The sequence below is a fragment of the Eubalaena glacialis genome, chromosome 4 (genome assembly GCF_028564815.1).
Source record: "Eubalaena glacialis isolate mEubGla1 chromosome 4, mEubGla1.1.hap2.+ XY, whole genome shotgun sequence".
Classification (NCBI taxonomy): Eukaryota; Metazoa; Chordata; class Mammalia; order Artiodactyla; family Balaenidae; genus Eubalaena; species Eubalaena glacialis.
In genome coordinates, this window is record NC_083719.1 from 172,771,153 (window position 1) to 172,783,247 (window position 12,095).

At 41.0% G+C, this 12,095-nt stretch overlaps 1 pseudogene; it reads right to left on the reverse strand.

Moving 5' to 3' along the window:
• Positions 1-3,610: 3,610 nt before the first annotated feature.
• Positions 3,611-4,545, reverse strand: LOC133090659 (olfactory receptor 7D4-like; annotated as a pseudogene).
• Between the last annotated feature and the right edge of the window lie 7,550 nt (positions 4,546-12,095).

The window sequence follows — 12,095 nt, forward strand, 5'->3', positions numbered from 1 at the left end:
ATGAGTGAGCCCAGTGTGGAAGGGTCCTCAGAATTACACAGAAGGGACATGGGTACAGGAAAGGGAAGAAATGGTACCTATTTTTACAGTTGCCACAAGGCCAGTGTTTATACTGCAAGAATTTCAAATGAGGGAGAATAGCTTTTTTTTTTTTTTTTTTTTTAATTTATTTATTTTTGGCTGTGTTGGGTCTTCGTTTCTGTGTGAGGGCTTTCTCTAGTTGCGGTGAGTGGGGGTCACTCTTCATCGTGGTGCGCGGGCCTCTCACTATCGCGGCCTCTCTTGTTGCGGAGCACAGGCTCCAGATGCGCAGGCTCAGTAGTTGTGGCTCACGGGCCTAGTTGCTCCGCGGCATGTGGGATCTTCCCAGACCAGGGCTCGAACCCGTGTCCCCTGCATTAGCAGGCAGATTCTCAACCACTGCACCACCAGGGAAGCCCCGAGAATAGCTTTATATAGATATACAATTGACATATAAGAAGCTGCACATTCTTAAAATATACAATTTGATAAGTTTTGACCTATATGTACACTTGTGAAACCATTGTCACAGTCAAGGTGGTGAACCCCCAAAAGTTTCCTCATGTCCCCTTGTAATCCTTCCCCATCATTACCCAGGCAACCAATGAACAGATAAGGTTCTTGTTCTCTGGCGCTTCGGTCACTAAGATTTGTTCATCTGTTTATTCAACAAATGTCCGTTGATGCTCTGTTCCAGACCTATGGCCTCCTTCTCCATGCAAGGACTCTTCTGTCTAGAGACCAGTATTTTAGGTCCATTCTGTTTTGGGCCTTAGGAAAACTAGGGTCTAACCCTTACTTTTTTTTTCTCTTCATTTTCCTTTCATTGATTGTTCTGAGTTGTGGTAAATCAGTGGTTCTCATTCAGGAGTGATTTTGTCCCTAAGGAATATTTGGCAATATCTGGAGTTTTTTTTTTTTTTCGTGGCTGCACTGTGCAGTTTTCAGGATCTTAGTTCCTTGACCAGGGGTTGAGTCCTAACCACTGGACTGCCAGGGAATTACCTATTTTTTTGCTTTATTTTTTCTTAATTTATTTATTTATTTTTGGCTGCATTGGGTCTTTGTTGCTGCGCGCAGGCTTTCTCTAGTTGTGGTGAGCAGGGGCTACTCTTCATTGCGGTGCACGGGCTTCTCATTGCAGTGGCTTCTCTTGTTGCAGAGCACGGGCTCTAGGCATGCGGGCTTCAGTAGCTGTGACATGCGGGCTCTAGAGTGCAGGCTCAGTAGTTGTGGCACACCGGCTTAGTTGCTCCGCGGCATGTGGGATCTTCCCGGACCAGGGTTCAAACCCTATCCCCTGCATTGGCAGGCGGATTCTTAACCACTGCGCCACCAGGGAAGCCCTTTTTACTTTTTTGAATGGGATGTGAGAGTGGCAGAAACTGCTGGCATCTAGTGGATAAGGCCACAGATGCTGCTAAATATCCTACAATGCATAGGGCAGTACCCAACCCCCGCTCCAAGAATTATCTGGCCCCAAATTTTAACAGTAGCCAGGTTGAAAAACCCTGTGGTAGAATAATAATTTCTATACCTGCAACTAATTGAAAGATGGAGGACAATCAAATACTGTTCAGGCTTATTAAGATGGTCCTATCTTGGCTTCATCTTACTTCAGTGCCCCAGGTCACCAGGGCCAGAGGTTCCATAGAATGGTTGGAAACTAAGACATTGCACTGAATAAAGTGATTTTTTTTTTCCAGTAGCAATCAGTTTTTATCTCACCCTCAGACCTCTCCTGGAGAAGAATGCAGCTGGGCAGAGCTTTGTGGGGTGCAGGATCCTGCCAATAGATATACCTCTTTTTGGCACAAGATGGGGGCACAAATAAATAAATATTGTGTTCATGAATATGATATCCACTGCTTTTTCAAAATGTGTACATTTGATACTTAACACTGATTTTCTATAATCACCCCAGCAATTATTTACAAATGAAGAATCTGAGGCTGCTTAGAGACAGAGTAAATGATAAAGTTAGGATTCAAACATTGGAATCTGCCTGCGTCCAAATCTGGTATTCACCAAGAGGGTTCATCGTTCCTCAAGTCAACCCAAGACAGGTTTTAATTCTTTGCTCTCGTTTCAAGAGAATCTCCCCACGGAGCTGAACCAATATAAAGGATGCTCTGCCCTCCCAGTTCCCTGTTGTAAGGAGTCCTTGTTTGGGGCCATTTCCTGGTCCAATCCTTAGTCTCTAGATCCAGGAAAGTTCTCTCCTGGAATCTACAGATCTGGTCTCCAGCACATGGTGCTCCCGGGGCGATTCAGAGGGCTGAGCCTTGCACAGGGCCCCCTCCTACATGACGTCCTCGGTGCCCTAAGTCAGAGCTCTGGGGATTCATTCAGCCTCATCTAAATCCATAGCCTGATCAACCCTCTCTAGTCAGCTTTTCTACCTGTTCTGCTGATAATGGATCCCTTTGTACCTTCACATGGTGAACATGGACCCAGACAGCTCTCATGGATCTTCTGATGGCTAACAATTATTGAGTGCTTATACCAGACACTGTTCTGGGCTCTCTTATGTGTACCATTTAATCCCCACCAGAACTCTTCAGGAAATATATTATGGGGCATAGAGGCACAGAGAAGTTAAATAACTTGCATGAGATTGCACTCGACGTGAATGATGGCAATATTAACCCAGAGCCCTCTTAGCCTCTATGTTCTGCCACCCCTCAAAATATGATAAGTGCTATAGAAACGAATGAATAGGAGGATGGTGGTCAGGGTGGGGCTCTCGGAAGAGCTGACAGTTTTGATTTGAAGCCCAACTTGTGAAAAGGAAACAGGTGTGTGAAGATTTGGGGAAGCATGGGCCAGCCAAGTAAGACAGAGAGTAGATTGCTTTCGACCTTTATTCCATATCAAATGGATTGATAAAGACCAGAATTTCCCTTCTCTTAACATAGTCACTACAATGATTTTCCTAAAGAAGTTTCTTATTAAAATTCTCAGTATAGGTCAATAGCCAACACCAAAGCAAGAATCAGTAAGTAAAATCTTATGGAGTGAGGGAGGTTGGTATGAGACAGTCCAAGTAATGGTTTTCAGACCAAGACCAGGGAAAAACATGGTCCAGTAGGCATGGTGCTAGAATAACCGAGAGGGTTAAAGTATGAGCCAATGTGTAAACTTTTGTTGTCACTCTTGTCCTCTCTTCTCCCCATCTGCATTCCTTGACTTGATTTCTCCCCCCATGATGCTTGTAGGAATCTATATCCTTGAAATCGTTTGTTTTCATGAGAAATTTTGTTATTGGTTGGCCATTTTTTAAAAAACTTTTTATTGGAGTATAGTTGATTTACAATGTTGTGTTGGTTTCAGGTGTACAGCAAAGTGAATTAGTTATACATATATCCATTCTTTAAAAAAGATTTTTTTCCTATATAGAGTTGTCCATTCTTTCTTGGTGGACGGTGAACATTCTGGTGTGCTGCTTCAAGTTTGTCTTTGGCTCAGGAATGTTTTCTTCTAGTATATCATAAATGGTATTTCTTTTCTATGTCTTCAGGTTACATATTCAGGAACACCAGTTATCAGCACTTGGGATCTCTGTTGCCTGCCCTTAACTTCCATTATCTCACTGAGAGTACGTTCCTCTAGTGAAAAGTCTCCTCAGAGCCCCCTTCATGTCCCTGTTCCTCAGACTGTAGATGAAGGGATTCAGCATGGGGGTGACTACCGTGTACATCACCGAGGCTACTGAACCCTTTCTGGAGGGATGGACTGTTCCAGAAGTGAGGGAGACCCCAAGGCCTGCACCATAGAACAAGGAGATGACTGAGAGGTGAGACCCACAGGTGGAAAAGGCTTTATACTTCCCACCAGTAGATGAAATGCCCATTATGGAGGAGATAATTCTAGAATAAGAGAAAAGGATCCCAGTCAGGGGAATAACACCCAGCAGGCCAGTTACAAAATACAGCAGGATGTCATTAACAAGGGCGTCAGAGCAGGTGAGCTTGAGAATCTGAGCAAGTTCACAGAAAAAGTGGGGGATTTCTGTCTCTTTGCAGAAGGACACCCTCAAAACCAAGCTTTGCGACAAAGAATATGTCAGGCAGATCAACCAAGAAAGCAAAAGCAGGAGACCACAAAGGCGAGGGTTCACGATGACCGTGTGTAGTATAGGGGGTGACAGATGGCCACGAACCTGTCATAGGCCATCGCTGTCAGTAGCAAATTATCTAGCCCAGCGAAGATCATGAAAAAATACATCTGGGTAAGGCAGCCTTCATACGTGATGCCTTTGTTCTGCATCTGGATGTTCACTAACATCTTGGGGACTGTGGTGGTGCTGAAACAGATGTCAGTGAAGGACAGGTTGGAGAGGAAGAAGTACATGGGGGAGTAGAGGTGGGAGTCTGAGATGACGGCCAGGATGGTGAGCAGGTTCCCTATAACACAGACCAGGTACATGGACAGGAACAGCCCAAAGAGGAGGGGCTGCAGGTCCATATCTTCCGAAAGGCTCAGAAGGATGAATTTTGAAATAGCTGTTTGGTTCCGTTTCCATATAACTTATGGAAATTGCCTGGAAAGAGGCAAGAATAATGTTCAAACAATGACAAAACAGGAAAGTGCCATACATTTGAAACTCATTGACTCATGAAGTCTTATGTTTTATCTAGCATTTTCTAGACCAAGATCTCCTCAATAATACCCTCCCTTCCCTGCTTCGACCACTACTACAAGGAACACCTCTTTAAAAATGAATGTCCCACACCATGCAGGGGTGTCTTGCATCTTCCCTGACTCATGACTATTCCTTTGCTGTGTAATTCCTGCGAAAGTACCAGCCTCGGTAACATCTCCTTTCTGCCTTGCCATTGTGGTCTCTTCAAGTTCCAGGGAAACGTAGAGAGAAAGAGATCATTGGGAGTTACAGAATTTAATGATGTTTTATTACCCTCATGCCATTTGCCTTGAAATAATATCTTGAAGCAGACCATTCTGTCTCAAGTTTGACTCGGAGAAGGATATTGTGCAAAGATTTTATAGATAATTCCTCCATTATCATATAGTAACTTCTCCATTACTCTCCCAATTTGTCCCTCTATTGTTGTCGTAATGATCAATGTAGCATAATACACCCCAATTCTAAAGACCAAATCAGAACTCCCACCATACATTCTAATTGTGCCCTGCATGCTCGTGTTGCAGTTCTTTAAATTTCTTTAGGTTGAGAGGACTATGCCTTTTCTGTTTCATGTTAATTTTGTAACCTAAGCACTTAGTACAGTACTTGGTATATAATAGGTGCTCTATAAATATTTGTTGAATGAATGACAGAAATTGTCAGGGTGTGTAGAGGCAATTCCCTATCATAAAATCTTTTTTTTAATTAATTAATTTTTGGCTGCATTGGGTCTTCGTTTCTGCACACGGGCTTTCTCTAGTTGTGGCGAGTGGGGGCTGCTCTTCATTGTGGTGTGTGTTCTTCTCATTGCGGTGGCTTCTCTTGTTGCAGAGCACAGGCTCTAGGCGTGCAGGCTTCAATAGTTGTGGCACGTGGGCTCAGTAGTTATGGCTCATGGGCTTAGTTGCTCCACGGCATGTGGGATCTTTCCAGACCAGGGATCGAACCGTGTCCCCTGCATTGGCAGGCGGATTCTTAACCACTGCACCACCAGGGAAGTCCCTATCATAAAATCTTTTAACCAAGAACAAAGAGACCATTTATCATGAAGCCTTTTCAATTGAAAATGAAGAGAATGAGAGCCTTCTACCTTTTATGTCCCTCCTTAAAATTAAAAAAAAAAAGTCTTAATTTCTGTTTGAATATTACGTCTCTACCACAGGAGGGAATTTCTAAACTAAGAGACAGTTATCCTCACTTTCATATACATTTAAGAAAAAGTTCCTTCCTTTGAGTTGAAATGTGTCTTTTTATAACTTACATGGTTTTAGTTCCTCTCTCTGAAGATCATTTCTCTTTGTCATGATAATATTTAGATATTTGTAGACCTCTAAATGATTCTCTGCATCTCCTCATCTTCTATTTATTCCACAATTATTTGAGTGCCTACTGTATGCCAGGCAGTGGGTTAGAACTAAGTATAGAAAGGTAAGAGGCATGGGCTCTGCTTTCCTGTAGCATTGTTATGGAAATGTCGCTGCCTTTGACTCCTCTGAGGTAATTATTCTGATTAAGACTCTTATGATCAATCCACTCAAGGAAAGTGATTAGTAGGAGTATTAACTGGTCATACTTAAGGAATATTAACTTAGTTGAAAATTCAAGAAAGTTTGTAAAAGGAGATGAATGAGGACAGGCAACTTTTAAAACAGTGCAATGGACATAAATACAGAGATATCAATGGGACAGACTGGACAGTCATGAAACAGATATTAGCCAATATGAGAATTTAGTTTGTAATATAGATATATCACAAATTAACCCATAAAAGATAAATGATATAATAAATGGTGTTTAGAAAACTAGAAAACATTTGAAAAATACCTCAAAATAAATACCTAACAGAAAAGAGAGTGACTGGCAAAACTGAAATCAGAACACTATTAGAAATGAATACAAATAATGTATTTATATGACTTCATGAAGTGTGCAAGCTTCCTAAGTAGAAGAGCAGTGAAAGGAATCACAAAGGATTAGATCAGTAGTTTAAAAAACATTCAGTAGGGACTTCCCTGGTGGTCCAGAGGTTAAGAATCCACCTTCCAATGCAGGGGACACGGGTTTGATCCCTGGTCTGGGAACTAAGATCCCACATGCCATGGGGCAACTAAGCCTGCGTGCCACAACTAGAGGGTAGCCTGCGCGCCGCAACGAAAGATCCCAAATGCTGCAACGAAGATCGCACGTGCTGCAACTAAGACCCGACGCAGCCAAATAAATAAATAAATAAATAAATAAATAAATAAAATACATTCAATAAATCATGTGTTTATCAATAATACCAAATGACATGAAGTAGGGAGGATTTATAAGAAAATATAAAAGTGCAATAACAATATATTAGAAAGCTCGTATAAACAGTAAGAAAAAAATAGAAAAAAATAAAAGGCTAAATACAAGTGGATAAAAACATGAAAAAATGCTCAAGTTCCATAAATATATCAATGAAAACCAAAGTAAAGGAACAATTAGATGCTATTTTTGTAGACTTTATTTTTTAGAGTAGTTTTAGTTTACAGAAAAATTGAGCAGAAAGTGGAGTTCCCATTTATTACCCCTCTCCCTGCTGGTCCTTGGTTTTACCTATTATTAACATTTTGCATTGTTGTGATACATTTGTTATCATTAATGAACCATTATTCATATATTATTATTAACTAAAGTCCATAGTTTACTTTAGAGTTAACTCTTGGTGTTGTACTGTTTTATGGGTTTTGTCAAATGCATAATATTATTTATCCACCATTATAGTATCATACAGACTACCCTAAAAATCCCCTGTGCTCCATGTAATCTTTCCCCTCTCCAACCACTGGCAACCACTGATCTTCTTACTGTCTCTATAGTTTTGCCTTTTCTAGAACGGCATATGGTTTGAATCGTGTAACCTTTTAAGACTGATTTCTTTTACTTACATATGCATTTACAGTTCTTCCATGTCCTTTGATGGCTTGATAGCTCACTCCCTACTATTCCTAAATAATATTTAATTGTCTGGATGTAACCACAGTTTGTTTACTGAAGAACATCTTGGTTCCTTCCAATTTTGGTCACTTATGAATAAAGCTACATAAAATTTGTAGAAGTTTTTGTGTGGACATAAGTTTACAACTCACTTGGGTCAATACTAGGAACACAACTTCTGGGTAATATGGCAAGACTATATTTCCATTTAAAGAAATAGCAAACAAAACAAAACAAGACCAGCACCAAATTTAAATTTATCAAATGTTGGTCATAATAAGTGAAACTGGCATGACTGTGTTTGAAAAGACGCCTTTCGGCTAAGCTATTCTAGAGATCAAGTTAGTAAGTATTTGGAACCCTCCAAATGTATATATACACTGGGAGCCCTCTATTTTAATTCTAAGAAAATAGGTTATCAGATTGGTCCCAAAAGATTTAGGTATGAGAGTGTTGCAACATTACTTCTTATGTTATGGTACTTTTATTTTATTTTATTGAAGAGAATGGATGAATGAATGATTTTCTTTTTGGCCATGCCGTGTGGCATGTGGGATCTTAGTTCCCCAACCAGGAATCGAACCCATGCCCCCTGCATTGGGAGTGTGGAGTCTTAACCACTACACCACCAGGGAAATCCATTATGGTATTTTAGAATGTACTGTGGAGTATTGCTGTTACAGTACAGGCATACCTCATTTTATTGTGCTTCACTTTATTGTGCTACACAGATACTGCATTTTTTACAATTGTTAACTAAGTCTATTGACACCGTATTACCAACAACATTTGCTCACTTCATGTCTCTGTCACATTTTGATAATTCTCACAATGTCTCAAACCTTTTCTTTATTATACTTATTATATTATACTTTACTTATACTTGTTTATTATCAGTGATCTTTGATGTTACTACTATTACTCACTGAAGGCTCAGATGACGGTTAGCATTTTTTAGCAATAAAGTATTTTTTAGTTAAGGTTATACACATTGTTATTTTAGACATAATGCTATTGCACACTTAATAGACTACAGTCTAGTGTAAACATAACTTTTATATGCACTGGGAAACCAAAAAAAATTCGTGTGACTCACTATTGTGCTATTCGCTTTGTTGTGGTAGTCTGGAACCAAACTCGCAATATCTCAGGGGTCGGCCTTGTATAATGTTTATAGAACATTACTGTTAGAGTACAGATCTTCCTTGACTTGTAAAGAGGTTATGTCCTGATAAACCCATTGTAAATTGAAAATATCATTAAGTTGAAAACGCATTTAATACACCTAACCTACCCAACATCATAGCTCAGCCTAGCCTACCTTAAATGTGCTCGGAACACTTACATTAGCATATAGTTGGGCAAAATCATCTAACACAAAACCCATTTTTAAATTGAAGTACAGTTAATTTACAATGTTGTGTTAGTTTCAAGTGTACAGCAAAGTGATTCAGTTATATATATATATGTAAAGAATATATTCTTTTCCATTAGAGGATATTACAAGATATTGAGTATAGTTCCCACAAAGCCTGTTTTATAATAAAATGTTGACTCACTCATGCAATTTATGGAATACTGTACTGGAAGTGAACAACAGAATGGTTGTATGGGTACAGAATGGTTGTAAGTGCATCGGTTGTTTACTCTCCTGATTGCCTGGCTGACTGGGAGCTGCGGTGGCTGCCACTCTCCAACATCATGAGAGAGTATCTACCACATGTCACGAGCCGGGGAAAAGAGCAAGAATCATAATTTATAGTACGGTTTCTACTGAATGCTAATCGCTTTCACTTCATTATATAGTCAAAAATAGTAAAGTTAGGGCTTCCCTGGTGGCACAGTGGTTGAGAATCTGCCTGCCAATGCAGGGGACACGGGTTCGAGCCCTGCTCTGGGAAGATCCCACATGCCGCGGAGCGGCTGGGCCCGTGAGCCATAGTTACTGAGCCTGCGCGTCTGGAGCCTGTGCTCCGCAACAAGAGAGGCCGCGATAGTGAAGAGGCCCGCGCACCGCGATGAAGAGTGGCCCCCGCTCGCCGCAACTAGAGAAAGCCCTCACACAGAAACGAAGACCCAACACAGCCATAAATAAATAAATAAATTTTAAAAAAAAATAGTAAATAAATAAATTTTTTAAAAAAATAGTAAAGTTAAACCACTGTAAGTCAGGGACTATCTGAATACTGTGTGGAGTAATGTTTATAGAGTGGAAATTTTTGAACAAACAAAATGGGATGGTTGAGAACACTAACATGACAAAGAGTCCATATTATAATCGTTAGTGGGGAGAATAGGACAGAAAGCCATTCATTTAGAACAATAGCAATTTGGAGATGAACTGTGACTAGAAAGAAATTCAACAGAATGTCCACGTTGATTGTATCTATGGGATTATGGGTGCCTACTTTCTTTTGATTTTGTTTCTTCCTATTCTACATTTTTTAAAAATTCTTTTATTTTTTGGCTGCCCCACATGGTATGCCGGATCTTAGTTCTGCAACCGGGGATCGAACCCACGCTCCCTGCAGTGGAAGCACAGAGTCTTAACCACTGGACCACCAGGGAAGTCCCTACATTGTCTTAATTTTCCACAATGAGAATATATTATTGATACTTTGTGATCAGAAAAAATTACTTATAGAGAACTATATTCATATCTTGGAACAAATTTCAGGATGGCCTTTCCATTCTCCCTGTTCCCATGGGGTAGGTCAGGTATAGCCCCCTCAACAAAAGATAATTTATCATGAGCCATTATTCTAGGCTAAGAGGGAATAGTGGTTGGAAGAGGAAAGAAAAGGGAAAGCAGGAGTAAAATAAAAATATAGAGATGGGCTTCCCTGGTGGCGCAGTGGTTGAGAATCTGCCTGCTAATGCAGGGGACACGGGTTCGAGCCCTGGTCTGGGAAGATCCCACATGCCGCAAAGCAGCTAAGCTCGTGCACCACAACTACTGAGCCTGCGCTCTAGAGCTTGCAAGCCACAACTACTGAGCCCACGTGCCACAACTACTGAAGGCTGCACGCCCAGAGCCCGTGCTCCGCAACAAGAGAAGCCACTGCAATGAGAAGGCCGTACACCACAACGAAGAGTAGCCCCTGCTCGCCACAACTAGAGAAAGCCCGTGCACAGCAACGAAGATCCAATGCAGCCAAAAATAAATTTTTTTTAAAAAAGAAAAGATGAAGAAACTGTGTAATAAGTTGGGATTCTCCAGAGAAACAGAACCAGCAGGGGATGTGTGTGTGTCTGTGCGTGTGTGTAAAGAGATTATTATAAGGAATTAACTCACACAATTATGGAAGCTGACAAGTCCCAAGGTCTGCAGTTGGCAGGCTAGAGACCCAGGAGAACTAAGGTATAGTTGTTGTCTGAGCCCAAAGGTTAGGAACCAGGAGAGCTAATGGTATAGTTCCAGACTGAAAGCTGGCAGGTTTGAGACCCAGGAAGATATTTTAGTTCCAGCCTGAAAGCTGGGGAAAAAAAAAAAAAAGGAAGTTGCAGGCTGAAGGCCGTCAGGGAGAAGGAATTGTCTCTTACTCAGCCTTTTGTTCTATTCATGCCTTCAACTGATCAGATGAGGCCCACCCACATTAGGGAGGGCAATCTTCTTTCCTTAGTTTACAGATTCAAATGTTAATCTCAGCCAGAAACATCATGGACACACCCTGAATAATGTTTGACCAAATATTTACCATCACAGAATTGTATAGGTTATAATTGGTGTGTTCATTTCAAATGTAACAGCCTGCAGAACTAAAAGATCTCCACCTGGCTGCAATGATAATGAGGGATTGCAAACTGGGTAACATCCAGTAATGGGAGGCAGACATTGCTGATGACTCTAGCAGAGAATTGGAGATATTTGCTTTGATTTTGAATATTTGGTGGTGGTGGTGGTAGTGGTATGTATACAGCATACAGAATAAAAGATCTGTATGGGAGGAATATAATCAGACTACGTGACAGGTGCAGGTTTATTGCTTCAGAACTCCATGGATCATAGGCAGACAAGCGAGAGGAACTTTGTCAGTGGGAACATCTGAGACTCAGACATGCAGTAGGATATGAAGCCAGGACTGAGTGAGGAAGGCTGTTGCTACAATACTGATTAATAAAGCACATGGACATAATGAAGATTGCTATTTAGGGAGAGTCTGACTGCCTTTGGTATCCACATGTCAACAGAAATGGCCACTGGACACTTTGTTCACTCACCAATGCTGCTTTAATTCAGGTCCACATAACCTCTCCACTGGGCTACAGACTGGCATCCTTCTAAGTTCATCCTGCAGGGGATGTCAGAATAGTTCAGTCTCATCATTGTATGCATTTTAAAAATCATTCAGTGGCCCCATATCCTCCAGGAGAAAGCCCAAATCCCAATGTCCTCCACGATCTGGTCCCTGTCTTATTACTTCAGCTTTGTCTCCCACACTCCCACCCTCATCATGTACGC